Raw genomic sequence first — 7,237 nt, forward strand, 5'->3', positions numbered from 1 at the left:
CAATTTAGAAAACTTTTTTTCTATTATCGGTACCTATTATTTCTTTCTCTAATTATTAAAAATTGAAATATGTCTGTAAATAATATTAGTAATTTTATTATTCAAGGATTATTTATAAGTTTAGTATATATTACTTATGTGTATCGTAATTTAATCTGTAAACGTGTCTAATGTGGGCTGCAACATTCATTACAACTCTATAAAACCTATTCATTGTTCTATTTGTTTATTTTTGTTTTGAGTGTGTATGGGTAAGATTTATAACGAATCATTTTTTTCCAGTTTTTAGTTGAAATTGTATTTTATTTATTTCAAAATCACATTTCAATTACAAAAATAAATGCCTTCTCTGTCAGGATCAATAATTTGACGTACTTAAGATGTTTTGCTCCATGTTCGAAATGAGAAAATGCTTATGACAAATTCTTCGAGATTAACTTTCGGCTGAGTAGTTATTGTCATGTGTCATTTGACCAATGACATTAATATGGACGAATCATCTGGAAAAAAAAATGACACTCACTTTATTGTCGGGTCTGCCGAATGGCATAATCTGTTCTAACGCCATTACAATAAAGGTGATATTGCTATAAATTCCTGATGCTTTTTGTTGGGCCTGCCGAATGGTTCGGTTCGAACGGGTTCGCTCAAATGAACATTGATATTAGAAACACTGCTCTAACGCCATTACAATAAAGGTCATATTGCTATAAATTCCCGATGCGTGATATCGCATAATGGAAATAGCGTGCCGTCTACCTATATATGCGAATGCGCGAAATTACCTGCTAGCTACTGTATTGAGTGCGTCGTCCATTAATAATGTCATTGCATTTGACAAATAAATGTTCTGATGACGTTATTGTTCTGCACCCGGTCCAAATATTTCCATCTTCAATTCATCACTTTCAACTCCTGACTCCTCTGTTTCGGCAATGTTTCAGTACTCGTGTACAGAGGACACTTCATGTCATTAAAGATAAATGACGGCAGAGCAAACTCTTTCTCTAAGCACTAAGGTGCATGCATGATTGCTACATCAGTCCCGTGCAGCATCGCTTTGGGACAAGGAAGTGTGGCACTAAAATCTTTTTATTCTGACATGTTTATAGTGTCATGGAAGACGGCCGTGCACAAACCTGGCTGCATGTACATGGCAGGCGGAGATGGAGTAACTCAAATCATTGTTCATTTTTCAAACATCTTTTTATGCACATTAAGAAAAACATGCGTAGTTCACAAACAGATATGTAATTGTATTACAATGACAGTCTCCCAACGGCAGTCATGTTTTTAAATTCAATCTACTGAGTTTTGCAGTTTCAATATGTGCCAGCCTTCAATACCGGCTATGTATCAATAAACAATGAAAGCGAGTAGTCCATCTGGTGTCGCAGCCCACATACGTTCACCAGAGAATAATATTTGTAAATATTTCCTCAGAATTTTGTTTCCCCGATGGCATTTAGATCATCCTTGTGGGTAACAATTGACTAATGAAATATACTTGGAGTTAATCGCAAGCTGTATGTGTTTGTCTGGCTCTCCATAGTATTGCGACGATTTCAATTATTAATTACCCGATTTGAAGAGAATCGCGTGTCAGTAAAATTTAAAAAAAATGGTCTGTTGGATGTCTCATGTGTTCGCAATTTTATTGACTTTTCGGAGTTTAGATTAAATTGAGGTTCCATCAAATTTCCATGTGCAAGGGGCCTTTAACTCACTAGATAAAATCAGCTGATATGTCACGATGGTAGATTCTAAAGTTTTTATTAATTCATCATTATGCTGTTCTCTCTGTTCAAATTGCGTTACCGATATTGGTGTAAAGCGTTAGACAGCCATGAGGTGTAATTTTAACATATAAAAAACTCACATTGCATACCAAAATAATGACATGGTTTCTTATTGAATAATATATGTTTAAGAAGTATGAGAATTTTAGTTATTAACATCTCACTCCAGTGCAGTGCAGTTATGAATGTTGCGTATGTAGATTTGAGTTTGATTCCAATGCCGACTATAGATTATCTGCTCTTATATTCAAACAGTACAAAACATGGGTATACTTAGTTAATCGATATATATAAAATGTGTATGTACCTACGTATTTCGTACCAAACAGATGGCTGTCAGTTTTTTTATTTTCACAATTTGTTTTGATTCAGCGGATAGAAGTCCGCGCTATTCAGAAATATCGATCCTTACTAAACTACAAACTGGTTTTATAAATTATAATTTAAAATATGAAATAAAATAATTTGTAAAACTAGATATAAGAGAAATATGAAAATAGTTTTATTCGAATGGAATTTGTCATTAGGTGTAAAAAATTATTAACTCTAGGTATGACAGGTGTGTGTTAGTTTTATCGAATACTTATTTTAATTTATCAAGCAGATGAAAATGTGAAAACTTACGATTGCAAACTTATATCTATGTTTTACTAAAAGAATTATCTTTCGCCTCCATATTATTAACCATTGTCGAGTTGTTATTATTCAGTTAACTTTTGATCGACGTTAGTCGTTTTAGGAATATAACATAGTGATAAATAATTTAAGTGTACATAAATTAATAATTTGATAGTTTTTTTTTTTTTATATAAGATCGAGGAAATCATATACCGTCCAGTGGGATGTGGATGGTTAAGGTGAATTTTTTAAGTAAATTAGTTATAAGCACTTGTAAATATACAATATCTCAACTCCTTCATCGTTCCCCATAATTAATTTCTTATGCATATTATCAAAATCAAATTGTATGTTTTCGTAAAACAAAATATTAAACTGTCCGATGTTGTCAATGTGTGGAAAATATCATCATACTATGTGTAATTTTTTGTAAGTTTTAAATTTCATTGATACGTTAAATTTTGGGCAGTGCAGATATTCTTCTTGTGTTGACATCGATCCTAATTATTTCATAATCACTTTTCTCGCAACATTACAAAAAAGTAGTAAAATACATTCTTGTCATGTCTTTTGGATTACCTGTTAAAAAAAAATATACCATCGGTCCAGTTTATCATGTTTTTTTTTTCAGAAAATACATTACAATCATTGGGTTTCATCTTCAATTAAAATATTTTTTTATTATAACACATTCAGTGGCGGTTTATCCTACAGGCTCGAGAGGTGCCCATGTGGATAATTTGGCATACGGACCATAAACACCTTAAAGGTGTAATCTAAAGTGAACTGTATTTTTGTATTTCTAATTAACAGAGTCCTTTCTTTCTCCGACACTATCCACCTGTTCCTATCCATACTGGTAACTTTCAAGTTTGGTGTCCCAGCCACACGGCAGTTATCGATAGTTCTATTTGGCCAGCAAATTTTTGACTCACCCTTTCTGTACCCTATTTTATTACCTACTCGAAATTACTCTCTCGTTCATACGGTACACATGATCTATCAAGTTCAGTCTCACAATCCAAATTGATTGAATTCTGCTGGAATCCCCATACGGACTGTATAGAATTTTTCTTTTGAAAATATGGGTTCATTCATTTCGCAGAGAAAATTTTTATTTTTTCAAGGCATAAATTCACCTAATAACTTAAATAATGGCCTTTTAAGACGTCTACAAATGTTATAAACCGCAACTGATAATTAACTTTCCACTCTTCTATGAAGTTAATTTAATCTTTTTCACTTTTACATATAATATAAATTAAATAATCTAATTTTTGAGATTTACTTGTAAAAATAAGTTAAAATAATTTTTTCAGATAACTTTGCATAATTTTATACTCCATAAATTTGATTTATGAAAGAATTAATTATTGTAGTTGTGTCCAAATGATGAGATAAAATTTAAAACATTAGTTATAGTAAAATTGCATTTAGAATATTTTTTTTATTCCTACGTCATCAATAGGTACAGCTGTTTGTTTATATAGATTCCAAATAGAGAATTGGTAAAAATAAATTGATTTTGTCTGCAAAGGTTTCCAGGATATTGAGATATTCATTTTATTTTATTGAACATATTTGAAGAGGATGGGATAAAATAGTACAACCGTCATTTTGGACAAAAATTAATTGTGTTAGAACAGAACCATTTATGAGAATGGCCTTTAAACTAACTAAAATCCTCGATAAGGGTGTTTTCAGACAACGGTTATGTCATCATCTAAAAAAATTTGATTATTATCTTGATATAAAATAGTGTTAATGACAGGTGACAGGTAAAATGCCAAGCGGCGCCCAAATTGGTATGAAATTTTGATAAATAATTTAATTTGCAACATCCTATGTTTTTAAATCGTTAAAAAATTTAAAGGTTTAAACTTTACTTTGAAATTATGAAAATAAGGCTTGACACTGTTTTATCCCGGGCTCTTCGTTTGATGTTTTGTATGTACTCGATTGGTTCGTATTAATTGTAGATTGAGCAATGTGTCGTGTTTTCTTAAATACCTATGCAATAGTGATTTATTTAACACTCAAATGAATATAGATCGATACAATTTGTATTACAGTCGAGCTCGGTTATTATGATCACGGATATAGTGAGATCTCGGATGTAACAAGGAAACATTCGTTCACATTTTATGAACGTTCATGATTTTCTCCATACATTTATTCACTTTTATAACGAGTTTCTTATTGGATATACCAAGCTAAAATATCGTCAAAAATTTTCTTAAAACTGTCATGTGTCGATTGTTTAAAAACATTTCGACCCTAAGCAATATAATCCGACTGGGCAGGATGCCACCGGGGTCAGATTACGTTTATGACACTAGTTAATTGTCTAAGTACCTACCTAATTGGTTGTTTCGCCATCCACGTATATGGTTGAAATTCCATGTAAAAAACCCAAGGTTTGTGAAGTCGGTAGGTACCTACCAGCGTTCATTACAATAAACAACTTCTTTTGTAGTTTATGAATGCCATGCTCGTTTCGGGGAAAAATTCTATTTGTGTATTTTTCTTTGAATTGCGACTTTTTGTGTTATGTGACCGCTCATTTAAAAATATCTATTCTCTGATATAACAAGTAACGCTTATAACGAACAAATTCTGTCGGTCCCATCTTCCTCGTAATAACCAAGTTCGACTATATATACTTTTACGAAACAAACCAATGACGCCAATTGAACAGAACTTCATAAATTTATTTATAAAGTAAATCAAGCACCTTGATTCAATAAAAATCTGTTCTTAGAATTTCAAAAAAATAAATTTTCTTCTCAATCCATCGTTTTAACTTTAACATGAATACTTTGATATAAGTAGTAATTAATAATGGCATGATAGATTTTGTTAGGGGTTATAATTAATATTTATTTGTATTATCAATGTAACATTAATTATCGCGGTAGCCTATTGTTAATACCAACAGCAAGATTTTATTAAGAATGTACCTCAATTCAACTTGGAAATTGGTGTATGGAAATTTTTCTTTGCGTCATGGCAACATTAACAACTTTGTTGAAATAATTCAGGAGCTGAGGATTATAAATGAATACTAGATCGTGCACCTGTGACCGATTGTAATTTTATTTCTACATAACTGTTTTCAACATTCTAGAAACAAAGTCTTTTTTCAAATGATCTATTATTACTATTCTCAGAAAAAAAATGATATTTCTTAACGTTTTAGTGTAATTACAAGTCATTCAAATTTAGATTGCTAAGACGTTGCTAAGAAAACATTTTGTGCACAGCAGTCTGTGAAGTATAATCCAATGTTAGGAATAACTTTTCACACCACACATAGCAGTTACATATTGTTTAAATCCTGTTTCACACATAAATTGAACGTAGTACGTAGTTATGCAGAATGTAGCCAGTCCACAATAATGTCAAGCTGAGATAATGGCACTTTAGTAACAACATGATTATTAAAAATGTATGTAAAATGTCAAATTGTAAAAAGTATTTTATTTCAAGAATAATTTTTTTGCGGCTTGGCTATTTTCAGCAGAACGTAGAGAAAACCTTCTCGCTTCTGATCTATATCATATCTCATTTTTTTATTTTTTGTAGACTGGCTACTTTCTGCATAACTATGTCCAATTGGTATGTGATCATGTGAAAATTGTTCCTACTCATTTTTTTCATATATGTCACGTAATCTTCAGCACCTCAGTACAGCTAAACTAGAATACTTATCTGACAATTATTGTGTCACTCTCTGGAAGAGTAACATTATCCTGAAATTTTCGTTTTGAGATAATAGCGTATAAACATGACACGCCAGCTAAAAATCATGTCACACGTGCTGTGTTTCACCACTTTAAGGCCTCTTACGCATTGTTAACTATTCTCCGGCAACCAGTAAGTGTAGCTGATTGCCACAAATACGTACGTAAATCTCTCTTCTGTCTCGTGGTTACCGGTAACCCGGTTGCTGGAGACCAGTCGACAGTACGTAAGTCACCTGTCTAATACTTCTAGTGCCATCTGTTATCAAGATTAAATATTAATTTCTAGCTAGTATGTAGACGAATGTATGGCACATCATTTGACTTACTGAAAGCTAGTGTTATCGTGATAGTGTTCTTTATCCAGAGAAGGGCTCAATTATTGTATGTCTAATTCGTACTAAAAGATTATTTTGTGTTGGCAGATTGATTCACTGGATAAATGAATTTAACAATGACAATTGCAAAATTATCACAATGTTATATAATTGCCGAATTAAAAGGTGTCTGATGTTAACTTTTATCTAGACTCAAAGTCATTCATTTTTATTAAAAAAATGCGATTATGCGCCTGAATAAAAAAAACCTCATTGCTTCATGAAAGAATCTTTGTTCATAGGTATCCATAAAATTGTACAACTGTTGAGATCCGTCAAATACATTTCAAATGATCCTTTAGAAGTGTGACATCATTTTGTATGGATTGCCGACTATATTAAATTTTATAAGAATATATTTATATAATGTATGTTAAACTTTTTGGTGTTTATGGATAATATGTACATCCAAAGGACACATTAACGATCCCAGTCAACATTTTGAATTTCTGTTTTAAATTGTCTATATCTATTCAATATTTCGCAAAATGTTATGAATATGTATAAGGAATACCTCCCTGACTCTTCAGAATTTTTCTGAAGGGTTTTAATTCATTGATCGTGTATTAGTTTCTATGTTAGGACCAAAGTGAGATAAAAAATGTATGGAACAGAATGACAGAACATCGTGTGAATAAATACTATGAACATTTGTTTTTCATAACTTGAAAGATTAATAATATGTGTTTAATAAAATACA

This window comes from Rhyacophila brunnea, unplaced genomic scaffold (assembly GCF_057557595.1).
Source record: "Rhyacophila brunnea isolate RB1 unplaced genomic scaffold, BYU_Rbru_1.0 scaffold_5, whole genome shotgun sequence".
Taxonomy (NCBI): Eukaryota; Metazoa; Arthropoda; class Insecta; order Trichoptera; family Rhyacophilidae; genus Rhyacophila; species Rhyacophila brunnea.